This window comes from Bos taurus, chromosome 5 (assembly GCF_002263795.3).
Source record: "Bos taurus isolate L1 Dominette 01449 registration number 42190680 breed Hereford chromosome 5, ARS-UCD2.0, whole genome shotgun sequence".
Classification (NCBI taxonomy): Eukaryota; Metazoa; Chordata; class Mammalia; order Artiodactyla; family Bovidae; genus Bos; species Bos taurus.
The window spans coordinates 68,328,861-68,348,507 of record NC_037332.1 but is presented as its reverse complement, the minus strand read 5'-3'; the positions used below and the strand labels follow the sequence as shown (position 1 = coordinate 68,348,507).

Sequence of the window (19,647 nt, the reverse complement as noted above, 5' to 3'; positions counted from 1 at the left end):
CAGGTAAGCCCCATTGACTATTTCAAAGTCTTTTTTTTTTTAAATTTCAAAGTCTTATCATGGCTACCTCCGATGCGAAAATGTATGGTTATACTTCTGCTTCGTGATTTCTTGGTTTTAAGCAATGTCTATGAATTTCCAAAAAATGTGAAATTTAATTCACTGGTACCATCTTCTTTTCTGACACCCTCCTCCTGATTTTTGTTGGTTGCATTTTTTAATGACTGGTTCTTACTTAAGTTACTTTTATAATTTTAAGTAACATGCTTAGACTTGTTTCTTGGCTCATACTCTTTAGATATCGTGCTTTTACTTACTATTGTGTAAGATAAAGGAATATACATGCCTACATATTCCTCTACTCCTCTCTTCTTTCCAAGTCCAGTTAGCTGTTTGGTTACTTTGTTTATCTAAATGGAAAACAGTTTTAAAAGTTATGTTAAAATATTGTTTGATAAAGAAGTGGGGTAGGTTGACTGGCCATGCAAGATAGAAAATCTAATTTCATATCAGTGGGGATATTCCAAGAGTCAAAGTCAAATGCATTTCTCTTCCTCTAAACTCCATCAAACTGTTTCAATCCTGCTGTGTATAGTTTGTTTTGCTTTTGGAACAAATACTTTTGTACTGTTTTGTACCCCCTGGTGTTTTAAAATTTGTTCTTGTTGATAAGATAATTTCCCACCCACCCCCAATCACTAATATCTTCCAGCTGTTTGATACATTTTGAAGCCAGGAATATGCACTGGCTTTTTCTAGGCCATGTGCGTAGACCTTATCCTGTGAGTACTTTTTGTTACACTCTTGAGTTTCATTGTTCTTATAGGTCACGTCACTGTCTTTCTTTGATTTATTTTTCCTTTTGCCAAAGTAGAGCTTCAAGTTCCTTTCCCAGAAAACATAGGTGTTTGCATATCTAAAAATAAATTTTTGCTTATCTGAGTTTTTGCATGTCTGAAAATGGGTTTTGGGATAGCTGAATTTTTGCATATGTGAATATGTATTATATGCCTGTAATAATCTGATTAATGGCTTGGTTAATTTTACAACCAAAATCACTTTCATTCAGAACCACTTTGAAGGTATTTCTCAACTGCCTTCTAGAATTTAGTGTCACTGAAAAGTGGTGGTTAAGAGTACTAAGCCAAACTGCTGGGATGTGTTTAGTTCTTTTGTTTTTGTTTGGCTCTGCTGGGTCTTAGTTGCGGCGTGCAGGTTATTCATTGCATTATGTGGCTCTCGCGTTGTGGCTCTGGTTATGGTTCGTGGGCTCTAGAGGGTGTGGGCTCAGCAGTTGCAGTGTGCTGGCTTAGTTGCTCCTCGGCATGTAGGATCTTCCTGGACCAGGGACTGAACCTGTGCCCCATGAATTGGCAGGCAGACTCCCAACCACCGGACAAACAGGGAAGTCCCCAAACTGCTGGTTTTGTTACCAAATTGAGGTTTGTTTGTTGCTCAGTAGCCAATACTGAGTCAAGTGTTGGGCAAAAGGAAAAATAGGTTTATTAAAGACGTTGGTGATTCTGGGGAGAAATTTCCATGAATCCAAGATTTCAAAGAACCAACTCCTCAGGTTTTGTTTGGAGATTTTGGGGAAAAGAGGAAAGGGCTACATCCTGGGGAGGGGGTAGACTATTTTCAGAGATGATTGTCTCAATCACACAATTCCAAATAGTGGTTGTATCTCACTTGTGGTTGGAATATTATCTGAGCCACAGATCTCTGGTCGGCTAGTCCTTCTGGTTCCACATGATCTGGGGTCTACGTGCTGTGGGCAGCATATGGTTAACTTCTTCCACCTGGTGGCAGTTCCAGCATCTGCCAAACAGCTCAAAGATATGGCTCAAAGTATTATCTATAGCCCTTGAGGAGGAACTGAAGTCCTTGACTTTGTTTAATGGCCAAACAATTATTGTTTTGTCTTGCTTGACTGTTTTTCTTGCAGCATTTTCTCACTGCTCTGACTAAATTTATTTTTTAGATAAAGTTTTTCTACAGACAAGAATTAGGCAGAGAACATAGGGGTGGGGTGGGCATCTGTCCTGGGAAGACCCCATAGCGTTCTACTCAGTTACGCTTTGAATCCTAGTTTGCTAACTGCTGGTTTTATATCCATGGGTAAATTCTTCCGAGTTTTCATGTAAAAAATGGTAATAATAATAACAGTAGTGGTAGTAGCAGTGGCAGCTAACTCATAGGTCTATTTTGAGAATTGAATTACCTAATATATATCAAGTTAAAACAGCTACTCACACACAGATAGCCCTATAAAAGTGTTGGCTCTTTTTTTGGAATCAATTTTATCATTATCTTTATATTTATCCTGGGTATTTTGAAATTTCGTGATACTAAAGCTCTGTAGGTACTTTTGCACTCAATAAACTTGGTACTTAGAACACCCTTTCAAGTATCTTCCTTAAACTCTGGAAATCTAAAAAATACTTTCATGGCTTCCATTTTCTCTCTTCTTTCTAGAGCATCTTAGTTAAATGTAGGCTGTGTTGGATTGAGATTGTGTGTTTCTTATCTTCTTTCTTCAGATTTTCCATTTCTTTCTATATGCTGGAAGATCTCTTCTATTTCTTCCACCTAATTTAAATATTACATTTAAAATTTCTGCACCCATATCTTGATCACAAACAATTTCTTGTTCTTTGTTCCTTTTTGGAGTTTTAAATGGACATAATTAATACCTATCCACATCTTTTTGTGGCTTTAGTTAGATTTATGATCTCCAGTTTCTACTAAATTATCTTGGGTCCTTCAGAATGTGATGACAATGGTCCTTTATAGAGGCCTCACATCATTTGAATACTCTATATTTTAATACTTCTCTATGATACTAGTTTCTTCTACCCACAATAGATGTATTTTAAAAATCAAATTTGCAACTCCCAGTAACTAGACTTTGGTTCTGTCAGCCAAAATATGTTTCTAAGAGAACTTTGATTCTGAAGTTGGTTCTATGAGGGAATTGCTAGGTCACATGACCTCTATTTTGCGCTGAGGGGAGGCAAAGGCAAAATTTCTCTGAGATCTGTAGCAGCAGGGACCACAGCTCACCCTCCACCAGACTAGTTTTGTAATATGGTTTGGAAGATGTTCCTGGAGACTCCAGGTTGATTCCTCCTATTCTTTCAAGATTGTCTAAGATGCCAAATACCCAATACCATGCTTTCCTGATGATGACTCTCTAGCTGAATTTATCCCCCAAATTCTAGATTTTTTCAAACTGCACACATTACCTTGCCACATGGACACTCAGTGAGCCCCACTTCCTGGTATTCATGCCTTGATATAATCCTCCCTTTGAGTGTGGACAGGATGAGCATATTGCCTCAGTTCTAATGAATAGAATATGGCAAACGTGTTCTTGTTGTTCAGTCACTCAGTCATGTCTGACTCTTTGCAACTCCATGGACTACAGCATGCCAGACTTCCCTGTCCTTCACCATCTCCCCGAACTTGCTCAAACTTGTGTCCATTTGGTCAGTGATACCATCCAACCATCTCATCCTGTCATCCTCTTTTCCTCCTGCTCTCAATCTTTGTCAGCATCAGGGTCTTTACCAATGACTTAGCTCTTTGCATCAGGTGGCCAAAGTATTGGAGCTTCAGCATCAGTCCTCCCACTGAATATTCAGGGTTGATTTCCTTTAGGATTGACATGTTTGATCTCCTTGCAGTCCAAGTGACTCTCAAGGGTCTTCTCCAGCACCACAGTTAAAAAACATCAATTCTTCACCATTCAGCCTGCTTTATGGTCCAACTGTCACATGCATACATAACTACTGGGAAAACCATAGCTTTGACTATACAGACCTTCATCAGTAGAGTGATGTCTCTGTTTTTTTAATAGCTGTCTAGGTTTGTCATAGCTTTTCTTCCAAGAAGCAATCATCTTCTAATTTCCTGACCAGTATCACTGTCCACAATGATTTTGGAGCCCAAGAAAATAAAATCTGTCACCGTTTCCACTTTTTTTGCCATCTGTTTGTCATGAAGTGATGGGTCTGCATGCCATGATCTTCGTTTTTTGAATGTTGAGTTTTAACCCAGCTTTTTCACTCTCCTTTTTCACCTTCAAGAGGCTCTTTAGTTCCTCTTGGCTTTCTGCCATTAAGGTGGTGTCATCTGCATATCTGAGGTTGTTGATATTTCTCCCAGCAATCTTGATTCCAGCTTGTGATTCATCAGGTCTGGTATTTCACATGACATACTCTGCTTGTAAGTTAAATAAGCAGAGTGATAATATACAGCCTTGATGTACTCCTTCCCCAATTTGGAAGCAGTCCCTTGTTCCATGTGCAGGTCTAACTGTCAGTAGTCCTGTCCTACAAACAGGTTTCTTAGACAGGTAAGGTGGTCTGATATTCCCATCTTTTTAAGAATTTTCCGGTGTGTTGTGATCCACATAGTCAAAAGCCTTTGTGTTGTCAATGAAGCAGAAGTAGATCTTTTTCTGGAATTTCCTTGCTTTTTCTAAGATCCAGTGGATTTTTGGCAATTTGATCTCTGGTTCCTCTGTCTTTTCTAAATCCAGCTTGTACATCTAGAATTTTTCAGATCATGTATTGTTGAAGCCTATCTTGAAGGTTTTTGAGCATTACTTTTGCTTGCATGTTCTGTTGTTAGTCACTCAGTTGTGTCCAACTCTTTGTGACCCCGTGGATGGCAGCATGCGAGGCTTCCCTGTCCTTCACCATCTCCCGGAGCTTGCTCAAATTCATGTGCATTGAGTCGGTGATGCCATCCAACCATCTCATACTCTGTCGTCCCCTTCTCTTCTGCCTTCAATCTTTCCCAGCATCAGGGTCTTTTCCAGTGAGCCAGTTCTTCGAATCAGGTGACCAAAATATTGGAGCTTCAGCTTTAACATCAGTCCTTCCAATGAGTATTCAAGGTTGACTTCCTTTCAGATTGACTGGTTTGATCTCCTTGCAGTCCATGTGAAATGAGTGCAATTTTGGAGTACTTTGATTCTTTGGCATTGCCTTTTTTGGGGACTGGAATGAAAACTGACCTTTTCCAGTGCTGTGGGCACTGCTGAGTTTTTCAAATCTGCTGGCATATTGAGTACAGCACTTTAACAACATCATCTTTTAGGATTTGAAATACTTCAGCTGGAATTCCATCACCTCCACTAGCTTTGTTCGTAGTGATGCTTCCAAGGCCTGCTTGACTTCACACCCCAGGATGTCTGACTCTGGGTGAGTGACCACACATCGTGGTTATCCAGGTCATTAAGACGTTTCTTGCATAGTTTTCTGTATATTCTTCTTAACCTCTTCTGTTTCTGTTAGGTTCTTGCTGTTTTTGTCCTATATTGTGCCCATCTTTGCATGAAATATTTTCTTGGTATCTCTAATTTTCTTGAAGAAATCTCTAATCTTTCCCAGTCTATTGTTTTCCTCTATTTCTTTGCTTCACTCTAGAAGGTCTTCTTATCTCTCCTTGCTATTGTCTGGAAATTCAGATGGGTATATCCTTCCTTTTCTCCTTTACCATTCATTTATCTTCTTTTCTAAGCTATATGTAAGGCCTACTCAGACAACCAATGTGCCTTGTTGCATTTCTTTTTCTTGAGGATGATTTTGGTCACTGCCATCTGTACAAGGTTACTAACCTCCATCCATAGTTCTTCAGGCACTCTATCAGATCTAATCCCTGGATTAGATCAAATCAAATCTAATCTATTTGTCACTTCCACTGTATAATTGTAGGATTTGATTTAGGTTATACCTGAGTGGTCTAGTGGTTTTCCTACTTTCTTCAATTTAAGCCTGAATTTTGCAATAAGGAGTTCATGATCTGAGCCACAGACAGCTCCAGATCTTGTTTTTGCTGACTTTATAGAGCTTCTCTATCTTCAGCTGCAAAGAATATAATCCATCTGATTTTGGTTTGACCATCTGGTGATGTTCACGTGTAGAGTCGTCTCTTGTGTTGTTGGAAGAGGGTGTTTGCTATGACCAGTGCATTCTCTTGGCAAAACTCTTAGCCTTTGCCCTGCTTCAGTTTGTACATCAAGGCCGAACTGGCCTGTTACTCTAGGTATCTCTTTATTTCCTACTTTTGCATTCCAGTCCCCTATAATAAAAAGGACATCTTTTTTTGGTGTTAGTTCTAGAAGGTCTTGTAGCTCTTCATAGAACCAGTTAACTTCAGCTTCTTTGGCATTGGTGGTTGAGGCATAGACTTGGATTTCTGTAATGTTGAATGGTTTGCCTTGGAAACAAACCGAGATCATTTGTTGCATTTGAGATTGCACCCAAGTACTGCATTTCCAACTCTTGTTGACTATGAGGGCTACTCCATTTCTTCTAAGGAATTATTGCCTACAGTAGTAGATATAATGGTCGTCTGACCTGGCAGACATGCTAGGATGTCTAAGTCTAAGATTATGTAAATAGAAGACTGTGGTTTCCAGCTTGGACACTCAGTCTTTCTAGCTCTCCCTTGGGTCATTCACCCTAGGGAAAGCCAACTGCCATATCATAATGCAGCCCTGTAGTGAGACCTATGTGGTCAGAGAGCAGGACCCACAACATATTATATGAGTGAGCTGGGAAGCAGGGCCCCAGACTCTCAACTGAGCTTGAGTGCAACCTCTTGAGACATCTTGAGCCAGAGGCACCCAGCTAATCCATCTAACTTCTAAATTGTTATCTGTGAGATAGTACATGTTTGTTTCTCGGCCACTATGTTGTCAGGTAATTTGTTATGCTGCAATAGCTCACTAATAAATATATCACAGGTTTAACTTGTCTAAAACTAAGCCCCCAACATGCTCCTCCTCCCACAGTTTTCCCCATCTCAATAAAAGACTACTCTATCCTTTCAGTTTCTGAGACCAGAAAGTTGGAATTATCCTTGACTTCTCTTTTTCTCTCACAACTAATAGCCAAACCATCAGCAAATCCTACCAGCTCTATCTTCAAAATATTTCTCAAATCTGACTCTTTTTTCATCTTCACTACCACCCTGGATGACTTCTTGTTCCCAGAAACTCATTGAAATGATAAAGGGGGTAAACTCAATTGCTCAATATGCCATCTTCCACCAGGAGACAGCCTATTATATTTCTTATTGTCCCCACTATATGATAATGCCTTTATTTTTCTACTTGCGTTTGTTACCTTTTAACCAGAAGTCTTTGTGCCTGGTATTATGAAATTTTATAATGATATGCCTCTTGGATATTGTTTTGTTCATTGTGGTAAGCAGTCTCTCTCCTTTACTTCTGGAAAATTTCCCACTATATTTAGATAATTTTCTACTCACTGTTCTATCTCTCTGGAACTCCTAAGTTGGAAATTGTGCCTTCTGAGTAGATTAACCACTCTCTAATCTTTCTTGTTTTTTATCTTTGAATCTCTCTTTTTTTAATCTCCTTTCTGTGAGGTTTCATCTCCCTGTCCTTCAATTGAATTTATTTTGGCTCTCCTATTTTTAATTTCCAAAAGTTCTTTTTATTCTCTATTTGTTCCTTGTTCTTGGCATTTCTTGTTTTATGAATACAATATCCTCTGTTACCTCTTGGAAGATACCAGCTCCACTTGGTGGGTTTTGCTTGTTTTCATCCTCTCTATTTCCTCTGGATTTATTTTTTTTCTCTCTGCTTTGTGTTCTTTTGTTTTTGATGGCTTTCCCAAATATTTGGAGATTCGTTGCTATTTGCTTTGTTAAAGGATTAAACTGAGTCATATTAAAATTTTTAAGAGTTCATTTGAGCAAAAGTACATTCAAAGCAGTGCCGAATGGAAAGTGGTTAGAAATGTACCCCCAGCAACCAGGGAAAGACTTATATAGAGAAATGTGGAAGCAAAGAAAGGAAATTATTTGATTGAAGCCTAGTTTGCTGTTTGTGATTGGTTGTCCTTACTGTGTTCATTTCATAACCTTAAAGCATTTACAGGCTTAGATTCTGGTGACTGATGCCGTATGGCTTACATAAGCAAACAGTCGCCTTGTTTAATTATTCTAACAGCTTATAGTTAAGAGTTAGACCACATATGGTTTCATTTGCTGACATGGATTTTACGTTAGAATCATTAGGGCAATTGGGCATTTCTTTGGAGGACATTTCTCCAGAATCTCAACTAACATGTATATTGCAAAGGCTTATTCCCACATTGGAAGGCAAGGAATAATAGCCAACCATAGAGTGCCAGACATGAGTACCAGAGTATTCTTATCTACACATGACTTCTCGGCAACACACTGAACTATGCCCTTACCATATTTTATTATTGTACTATAACTTGTGACCAGCTGAGGACAAGGACTGTCATTTATTCATCTGGATATTCCTCAATGTCTCAATAAATGCTTGTGGAATGAATAAATGGATAAGCTAAATTTATTTAGAGCCTTGCTCAGAAACTCAAATAACACCAACCTAATAATATTGGCCAACTAACTGCTGTGTCAGAGGTCCCCCACCCCAGGCCCTTAGTGATCCACCCCAGGTGAGGCAACTCAGATTGAATGTATGGAAACAAGGGTCTGCAGGTGCTTAGCACCTGTCAGAATGGCCGTCCTCTCCACTGTGCTGTGTTGCTGCTTATGCTTAGCAATGAGGCCAAATTCATTCTTGGATCCTTTTTGTCAAAACTGAACATGGAGATAATGGCTTCTAACTACAATTAGCTCTTGAACAACATGGTGTTTGAATTGTGTGGGTCCATTTATAGAGGGTGGTTTTTTTTTTTTTTTTCCATAAACAGTCAGCCTTTTCTATTTCTGGGTTTTATGTCTGCAGATTCAACCAACTGCAGATGGAAATTTCCATCCCTGGTTGGTTGAATTTGCAGATGCAAAATTGGGTATACAGAGGGCTGCTGGACTATGCCATTTTATACATGGGACTTGGGCATCTGTATATTTTGGTATCTGCAGGGGCTCTTAGAACAAGTTTCCTGGGACTATCAAGGGATGACTGTGTATGGTGATCCCTTGTGTGTATTTGATTTGGATATTTTTCTATCTTGTATTTTCCACATTAAAGTGCTATCAGTATTGTGGCAGCTCTGTTGTTTTGCCATCTCACTAACCTGAATAACCTCTTATCTGAAAATGTGCCTTCTTTGAGACCAATGGTGAACACTATATTATTTTCCATCTAGGAAAAGGAACATTATCCCTACTATTTTTTTCCCTTTTTAAGACAGTTTATTATATTTTCTCCAACATCAAGATAATTAACATTTTTAATAGGCTTCTTAATACCTTTTGGAAATACAAAGAGATGATGTCTTTCCCACTGAAGCATCTATTATTCATTCGCATCATGAAAGTGAAAGTGTTAGTCGCTCCGTCATATCTGACTCTTTGCGACCCCATGGACTGTAGCCTGCCAGTTTCCTCTTGTCCGTGAAGTTCTCCAGGCAAGAATACGGGAGTGGGTAGCCATTCCCTTCTCAATGGGTTCTTCCCAACCCAGGGACCAAATCCAGGTCTCCTACAGTGCAGGCAGATTCTTTACCATCTTCACTTTTTTCCCCACTGAAGCATCTATTATTTATTTGCATCATACCAAGTACAATAATGGATAAGAGAAGAAATGTTCCCTTCAGAGTTTTACAATCTAGTGGAGGAAGAATACACAAACATAACTAATACAAGTTTGGCAAATGCTGTAGTAGTACTAACACCTCAGAAATAGTATTGAAGGGACGGAGAATAAGCCAGTGGTCTTTCTGTGATCCTAGCTGGCTTTACACAGAGCTTCTAAATGACTCTCAGACATATAAGTAAAACTTTAAATTAGTAAAATTACCTTGTGCTTTGCTTTTATCACTTCCAGTTCAGATTCATAAATTAACAAATGGAAGTTTCAAGTGACAGGCAGGTGTGAAAGAGAACCCAAGGAAACAGCTGCTTTAAGGAATAATATTGAAAATGTATAAAAGCTGTTAATAAATAAAAAGAAGCCCATATGTGTATTTTTTAAAAATCCAACACTTCTTTTCTGGCTTCCTTGCAATTCCTAAATGTAAATAGATTTTTTAAAAAATTAACCAAATCAGCCCTGATTCGCAAAGACCCTCAAGGAATCATGAAGGATAAGAAAGGAGTTAATGTGAAAGCTTGAGAAATGATGGTTGTTAAGAAAGGAGAGGGGAGCACGAAAGACAGAACCAAGGCTCATGAATGTGGCCAGGAAGTGAAACTGAGGTGGGGGTGGGGGTAAGACAAACAAGAGTGGCTTGAGTCCAGCTGCTCAGAGGAGCCCTTGGATTCTGTGTTTGCTCGGGAAATGACGAGGCTGAGAAGGCTCCAGACCTCAGTCTCCTTCTCCCACCACCACCAAAGACCAAAGCAGCTCTGCACGTGTCTATTTTTCCAGCTGAGTGAGTCAAAGTTCATACTGTTCACCACACAACAGGCCAATCCAGAGACCAGTTGCTGGGGCAACGAATAGCAACTTTATTAGAAAAGTCGGCAGACTGAGAAGATAGGGGACTAGTGTCCCAAAATACCTTCTCACCCAGGTTCGAATTCAGGCTTCTTTTATACTTCAAGAGGAGGGGCTAGGATTGGTTGCTGCAAGCCAAATCCTTTGTTCTTATAGCCATCCACATAGGCTTGATATTGCTATGGACCTCAACAAGACAAATGTTATTCTATGTTCTCTGCAACTTTTAATTGCTTTATGAATGGAAAAGTGGTATACCCTTGAAGGTCAGAACCTTGAGAATGGACTGTCCTATATATTTCAGATTATAGGCAACATCCTTAACTTGTGCGTGTGTGCTAAGTCTATTCAGTCGTATCTGACTCTGTGTGACGCTATGGACTGTAGCCCACCAGGCTCCTCTGTCCATGGGATTCTCTAGGCAAGAATACTAAAGTGGGTTGCCATGCCCTTCTCTAGGGGATCTTTTTGACCCAGGGATTGAACCTGCATCTCTTACATTTCCTGCATTGCCAGGCAGGTTCTTTACCACTAGCACCACCTGAGAAGCCCAATAGAATACACAGGTTAAAGTAAAAGAAACAGATCCAATATGGGGTCAGATACGCTCATCCCTATTACAAGGTTGGACTTCTTTTTTTAAAAAATTGATTTATTTTGATTGGAGGATAACTACTTTACAATACTGTGCTGGTTTTTGCCATACATCAACATGTATCAGTCATGGGTGCACATGTGTTCCCCCATCCTGAACTCCCCTCCCCCTTTCCTCCCCATCCTATCCCTCTGGGTTGTCCCAGAACACCGGCTTTGAGGGCCCTGCTTCATGCATCAAACTTGCACTGGTCATCTGTTTTATATATAGTAATATACATGTTTCAATGCTAGTCTCTCAAATCATCCCACGCTCTCCTTCTCCCACAGAGTCCAAAAGTCTGTTCTTTACATCTGTGTCTCTTTTGCTGCCTTGCATATAGGATCATCATTACCATCTTTCTGAATTCCATATATATATGTGTTAATATACAGTATTTGTGTTTCTCTTTCTGACTTACTTCACTCAGTATAATAGGCTCCAAGATTTAATTTGAACCCATCGTTTGGAAGTTCATGCAAAGTTTAAATGAATGTTGTTGCACTGGCACAGAGAGCCAATCAGAAAAGTGGAAGTTGTATCTGTATGGCTATCTGAGTCAAGACCAAATCACAAAGGCAGGCGGTAAAATGCAAGCAAAAGGGTCAGACATTGGAAATCCTGGCAGGTACTCAATAAACTAAGTTGAAAAAAAGCAGATCCCAACAGTGTCTAGGATTCCACAGGAAAGGCCAGGATGAATGGAAATCATTCAAGATCAATATTCTGACCTGAGTGGCAACCTCAGCTCAGTCATGGTGAGGAAACAATATGGAGATCCACATAGGAGTAAAGCTCAAGGAAAAACAGATGCTGGTCAAGGCTTTAAACATCATATTTAAAGACAGGATCTTCTAAGTCTTTAAGAGTAAAAGAAATACTGGGAGGTATAAAAATAAAACAAATTTGGAGTTTACCCTTTATAACCTTAGAGAATAGAAGAGGAAGGCTCTGGGAAAATTTTGCACAAAGCTAAGAGAAATTGGATTGTCAGTATTCTCGCAGGGTTTGCTAGGTTGGCCTTTACCTTGACCTTTAGCAGACACAATGTTGACCTTTTTTTAGAAGCCAAAGCGGCGTTTGTAAGAGGTTCTGAAACAAATCCCATAGCTGCAAGAACTTTTATGAGGGGCCCTGCAGATTTGAATTGGATGAGGCTTTTCTGAAAGAGAAGTTGCCTAGTGCCTCCCAGGATGCATGGTGAATGAAGGAATGTTCATATCTGTCAGACCAAAAAATATGAGAAGCACGAGATACAAACTTGATTCTTTAAAAAGAAATGTCAGATTTCTGAGTTAACACACACACTTGGTCTCCATAGCTTTCATTATAAGATTGCAATAATTGTTTTTAAATAAATCAGAATTCTAGACATTAGATGTACAGTGGTAAGAGCACAGACATGGTTGTGAAATTTAAAGTTCATAGCTTGAGGGTGGGGCTTTCCTGGTGGCTCAGAGGTAAGGAATCTGCCTGCCAGTGCAGAACATGGGGTCAGTCCTGAGTCAAGAAGATCCCCTGGAGAAGGAAATGGCAACCCACTTCAGTATTCTTGCCTGGGAAACCCCATGGACAGAGGATCCTGGCAGGGTACAGTCCAGGGGGTTGCAAAAGAGTCTAACATGACTTCCAACTAAACAACAAGATTGAGACTACAGAATGAAGAGAAATCAAGACATTACATTTTACTGTGGCAGCTGTGTAATGAAAAACCAAGCCATTGTAGCAATTAAAAATGTACATGGAAGGTGGTGAAAAATATTAATATAAATGTATCACTTAGATAGTATGACAAGAATATCCCCCAGCCAAAACCTAGACAATGCTGGAACAAGCTGCCGTATCATTCCATGGACTCTCACCTCCCTCTGTAAATGCACTCATACAGAGAGCAGACATTGGGACCCGGAGAATGGACATGACGCCCCTGCCCAGCTTGAAGAAGCCAGAGCAGTCATCGCCCCTTTCCCCAGTGACTTGGTCCACATGCCCCAAGACAAGGATAGGTAGACAGTTAGTTATGAGCAGGTTGTTAAGGAGCCAAAGATTTGGCCCATAAATAAAAAGAGGGGGGAATGTTGAGCCCTATACCAAGGTCAACATTCAGAAAACTAAGATCATGGCATCTGGTCCTATCACTTCATGGTAAATAGATGGGGAAACAGTGGAAACAATGGCTGACTTTATTTTGGGGGGCTCCAAAATCACTGCAGATGGTGATTGCAGCCATGAAATTAAAAGACGCTTACTCCTTGGAAGCAAAGTTATGACCAACCTAGACAGCATATTAGAAAGCAGAGACATTACTTTGTCAACAAAGGTCTTTCTCATCAAGGCTATGGTTTTTCCAGTGGTCATGTATGGATCTGAGAGTTGGACTATAAAGAAAGCTGAGTGCAGAAGAATTGATGCTTTTGAACTGTGGCGTTGGAGAAGACTCTTGAGAGTCCCTTGTACTGCTAGGGGATCCAACCAGTCCATCCTAAAGGAGATCGATCGGTCCTGAGTGTTCATTGGAGGGACTGATGCTGAAGCTGAAACTCCAGTACTTTGGTTACCTGATGCAAAGAGCTGACTAATCTGAAAAGACCCTGATGCCGGGAAAGATTGAGGGCAGGAGGAGAAGGGACCGACAGAGGATGAGATGGTTGGATGGCATCACTGACTCAGTGAACATAAGTTTGGGTAAACTCCGGGAGTTGGTGATGGACAGGGAGGCCTGGCATGCTGCGGTCCATGGAGTCGCAAAGAGTCGGATATGACTGAGTGAACTGAACTGATACCAAGATCACAGGATAAAAATCTCTGGAACTGATCAAGCCCCACAGCCACTGTTGCCATGAGCCTTTGGACCTAAACCAGCCAGTTCCCTGACCCCATATTATGTAAAATACTCACCCTATCATCCACCCTGTAGCATCCTAACTAATCACCTGATGCCACCATTCCTGTAAGAATTTTTTCTGTCTTGACGTTATAAAAATTGGCTACTAGCCTGCAAAAGCATTCAGCTTTCCCTTGAACCAGCCTGCTGTTCTAACAGCGTCTCCCACTCTAATAAACTTTATTCTTCTCTCTCAAAAAAAATAATAATGTATCATTAATATGTAAGTTAAAAAGATGGAATCATCTGGATAAAGAGCCACTGCCAGAACTAAGAACAAAAGTAAACAATCGGCTTAAAGAGAGGCACTTAAAAAATGAAAGTTTTATGTAAAGTAAAAAAGGTTAAACTGTGTAGCTTACTATCATACAGATGTGATGAGTTCTTACAGAATGAATACTTTAATTTTTCCTGATATGTTGTCAAGGTTGATAAACAGTTTCTGCACAACAGACCCCAGACGTTTAATTATTTGATGGGAAGTGCACAATTTTCATAGCAATATTAGAAAAAATAAACCATCTTCTAGGTGCCATTACTCATGGTTTCAATTTACAAAAATAAAGTGATAAAGTCCAATGTTGGCAATCAGGAGAAATATATATTCATATTACAGTGCCGAGCAGCACTGTAAGTAGATTTTATCTTTTTTGGAACACTTAGGATATTGCAACAAGAACTGTAAAATTGTTCACACCCTTTGTTCTGCTAACTTAAGTATCAAGAAAATATATTCTGAAGAAAATTCAAGTTTTTTAAAAACAACAGCGTTCATATTGACACTTTTTTTTTTTTTAATTAAAGATATAATCCAAATTCTCAGTGTTAAAGGAATAACTAAGCCAGGGGTTGTAAATTTTGCTATAGCTATTAAAAGGACAACAGAGGATGAGATGGTAGGATGGCATCACCGACTCAATGGACATGAGTTTGAGCAAACTCTGGGAGCCAGTGAAGGACAGGGAAGCCTGGCATGCTGCAGTCCATGGGGTTGCAAGAGCCGGACAGGACTGAGCAACTGAACAACAGTTAAAACAATGAGCAGACATTTGCATGGGACCATGAGGGATTAACAAATCTAGAATTACCTTCCCACGATTAAAAAAAAAAAAGTAAAATTGGCAAAATATAGGAAATAACTAGCTTCGGAATTTGGGGACAACAGGCAGAAACCAAGTGTGACCCTTGAGAAAGGAGAACAATGAGGTGAGGTCTGCCATTGCTGGGGTTTTCTGCCTGGAGGTAATCCTTACTGTAGCCCACAGAAAAATCCCAGACTCAGTCCACCACTCTTTTTTTTTTTTTAATTGGAGTGTAATTTCTTCACAATGTTGTTAGTTTCTGCTGTACAACAGGTGAATCAGCTATACGTACACATATATCCCCTCCCTGCTGAGGTTCCTTCCCACCCGTCTAGGTCATCACAGAGCACTGAGTCGAGCTCCCTGTGCTTGCTATACCGTAGCTTCCCACTAGTTATCTATTTTATACATACTGCCAGGCTAGCTTAGTCAGTAGAGCATGAGACACTTAATCTCAGGGTCATGAGTTTGAGCCCCACATTGGGTGATCTCTTTGGGCTTCCCTGGTGGCCCAGAGGGTAAAGAATCCGGCTGTAATGCAGGAGACCTGGGTTCAATCCCTGGGTTGGGAAGATCCTCTGGAGGAGGGCATGGCAACCCATTCCAGTATTCTTGCCTGGAGAATCCCCATGGAGAGAGGAGCTTGGTGGGCTACAATCCATTGGGTTGTCCATGGGGTTGTAGAGTTGGACACAACTAAGCAATTAAACACAGTGTATATATATCAGTGCTACTCCCCCAGTTCATCCCATCCTCCCCTCAACCACCACCTCCCATCTAGATTAAATGTAAGTTGTCTAAATAAAAGGCAGGAATTGTCAGATTAGATTGCGTTAAATATTAGCATTAAAAGGCAAGGATTGTTAGATTAAAAGTGTCCATTTATACATAATCAACAAAGAACACTATAAAGACACAGGTAAAAGTGAAAGAACAGGAAAAGATTACAATACAAAATCTGAAAAAAGAAAAATGGAGTAGCTGTGTTAGTATCAGAAAAAGTAGACTTCAGCACAAGGCACATTAACGGGGACGAATAGGACTTTTCGTAATAGAGAACGAATTCCTCAAGAGAACATAATATTACTAAATGTGCATGCACCTAATTTTGAAAGCTTCAAAATACATCAATACAAAAATTGATAGAACCTCAAGGAGAAATAGATAAACCCACAGTTATAATAGATAATGTCACCATTTTTCTCAATTGATGAAACAATGAAGATATATAAAACTTGAACAACATTATCAGTCAACCTGACCTAGTTGGTTATAGAATGTTCCACCCAGTAACAGCAGGATACATATTCTTCTCAGTTGCACAGAGAACAAACATCAGGATTGATGCTATTTAGGGCCATAAAATAAGTTTCAATAAATTTAAAAGAGTGGAAATCATACAATTATGTTTTCTGGCCACAGTGGAATTAACTAGAAATAAAAGACTGAAAAATATATGAGAAATTCCTATCATAGGCCTAGGTAACCCATGAGTCAAAGAAGGAAAACTAGAAAGTACTTTGAATTGAATAAAAGTGGAAACACAATTTACCAAAATGTATGGAATGTGGCTAGAGATAGTGCCTATAAGGAATATTATAGCTTTCAGTGCTTATATTAGTAAAGAAGAATGGATGCAAACTAATATTTTTAGGTTCCAGTGTAAACCAGAAAAAGAACAAATTAATCCCAAGGCAAGAAGAAAATTAAAAAGATGAAAACATAAATCAATGAAATTGAAAACAAAAGAAAAGCAAAGAGACATTGATGAAACTAGAGCTTATTTTAGAAAGAATCAGTGAGACAGATAAATTTCACCAATAGATTGGTGAAGCAAAAAGAGAAGATACCAACCACCAACATAGAAGGGGATTTAACGACATACAACAAACACTAAAGTGATAAAGGAATATTATCAACTTCATGCCAATAAATCCAGCAATTTAGAGGAAATGGATGTACTCCTTAAAGGATATAAACCACCAAAACTCAGTCCAGAAAAATTAGATATTTTAAGGATTCATATCTGTTGTCACCAAGTCCTCCACAGACTCTCAAAGCTGCAAACCAATAGAGAAGTATCAAAATTGTGAAGAAAGATATTTTGTAGGGAGAATTCTGTACCCATTCAAATGATTATGTATAAAGATGAAATAAACATTTTTAGACATGCATGTGGAGTCTCAAAAATTTAATTCCATATACTCATTCTGAAGAAGATATTTGAAAATATGCTTCATCGAAAATGAAGTAAACCCAGAAAGAGGAAGACATAGAATTCCAGAAATAGAATCTAACACAGAAGAGAGGCAAAGAAAAGGATGGTTAGTCCCCAGTTCAACAGCTCCTCTTGTGTACCCTGTAGGGGGACAGAAGACTCCATTAGGGATGTGTGAAGAGGGAGAAAAAAACTTTGACAATATCGAGAAGCATTTTATAACCCTGTTGGAGATTGTGAGGATAACTTAGAGATAGATATCTAGAAAAAGAAGCAAATGGATTACATTTTAGAGTAAGGTAATTGACAGTGACAGATTTTATTTTCTTAGGCTCCAAAATGACTGCAGATGGTGACTGCAACCACAAAATTAAAAGACAGTTGCTCCTTGAAACTAAAGCTATAAGAAACCTAGACAGTGTATTAAAAAGCAGAGACATCACTTTGCTGACAAAAGGTCTGTGTAGTCAAAGCTATGGTTTTTCCAGTAGTCATGTATGGATGTGAGAGTTGGACCACAAAGAAGGCTGAGTGCCAAAGAATTGATGCTTTTGTACTGTGGTGTTGGAGAAGATTCTTGAGAGTCCCTTGGACACAAGGAGATCAAACCAGTTGATCCTAAAGGAAATCAACCCTGAATATTCATTGAAAGGACTGATGCTAAAGCTGAAGCTCCAGTACTTTGGCCACTTGATGCAAAGAGTTGACTCATTGGAAAAGACCCTGATGCTGGGAAAGATTGAGGGCAGGAAGAGAAGCGGATGACAGAGGATGGCATCACCAACTCAGTAGAAATGAGTTTGAGCAAGCTCTGGGAGATAGTGAAGGACAGGGAAGCCTGGTGTGCTGCCATTCATGGGGTCACAAAGAGTTGGACATGACTTAACTGACCAACAACAATTATTGACTCATAGTAAAAAACAAAAAGTTAGACAAAAGAGGAAGTGATCATAGTACATACTGTGGTTATGCAATGAACAGTATATAGTCATAATGATATAAATAAACACCGAAATAAAAAATTTAAATAAGAACTAAATATAATCAAAATATGACCTGAACATGCATTTGACCAAAAATTAATTTTTCAGGACACTTAGTACAGCAGTGATACTGACCAGTTAGAATAAATGCTGCTTATAACAGTTGTACTTGCCCCTGCCAACTAAATAGAAATCAGTGCTTAATAAAACTATGTTAAGAAGATGGCATAAATGGTGTGTTAAGTATAAGGAGGATATGGAGAGTCAGGAAGGAACAATCTAATCTTGCATAGTATGAAAAATATATACATGTGTAATAAAATAGAAAATGTTTAAAATTTAAACCTGGAAAATTACAGTATAAGCATACTCTTTAGCAATATAGAACTAACTAGTATAGAAAAAAGCTAAATAATTTGAAAATAATTACCTCCAAAGAATGATATTAGAATAACCATGCCCTTAACTGAATCTGCGTTTTATTACTTAAGAATTTATTTTAACATTTAAAGGAAAAAAAAATTTAAAGGAAATAATAGATTTAGTTCATAATTTTAAATTTTCACCATTCTAGGCTCCAACATAAAATTTAGGTTCACCTTAATGTTATTAATGGCACTTGGAGAGTTGAAATTACCGATAAGAATTAAAGCAGTATACCTTTCTATGAATGATAAAAAAAAAATCTACAGTAGGAATGTTTTGTCTTTGGGTATAATTTGAATTAACATCTCCAGTAAAATGTATTTACAGTTCACATGGTTGACTTCTACATTAACCACCTATTCCGCCACTTCTGAAGCCGTCAAAAAGATTTTTCCTTTTCCTTTTATCCACACCCCCTTACTGCTGCTGACCTTCCATTTGGAAGATGTTTTTCAGTAGAGGTCCATGTCTTCTTTACCATTAGGGCCAGTTAGCAGTAAACAGTCTGCTGTCCTGCAGTTTCATGGACTCATTTGAAATAACCAGGTGCTCAGTCCATGGGGTCGCTGAGGGTCGGACACGACTGAGCGACTTCACTTTCACTTTTCACTTTCATGCATTGGAGAAGGAAATGGCAACCCACTCCAGTGTTCTTGTCTGGAGAACCCAGGGACGGGGGAGCCTGGTAGGCTGCCGTCTGTGGGGTTGCACAGAGTCAGACACGACTGAAGTGACTTAGCAGCAGCAGCATATCTGTTGTGTGTGTGTGCTCTTAGTCGTCTCTGACACTTTGTGGCCCCATGGACTGTAGCCTGCCAGGCTCCTCTGTCTATGGAATTCTCTAGATAAGAATACTGGAGCAAGTTGCCATTTCCTTCTCCAGGGGATCTTCCTGACCCAGGGAACGAACCGTTGTCTCTTGTGTCTCCTGCTTTGGCAGGCAGATTCTTTACCAACAGCGCCACCTGGGAAGCCCATCCATATATCTATTAAGTAAAAT

At 39.3% G+C, this 19,647-nt stretch overlaps 1 long non-coding RNA gene across 1 annotated transcript in view; it reads left to right on the top strand.

Annotated features, from left to right (window-relative positions):
• Positions 1-698: 698 nt before the first annotated feature.
• Positions 699-19,647, top strand: part of LOC112446720 (uncharacterized) — a 59,426-nt gene continuing 40,477 nt past the window's right edge. Inside the window, exon 1 of the long non-coding RNA XR_003034783.2 lies at positions 699-782. This is a non-coding gene — a long non-coding RNA (uncharacterized lncRNA). The remainder of the gene's footprint in view (positions 783-19,647) is intronic.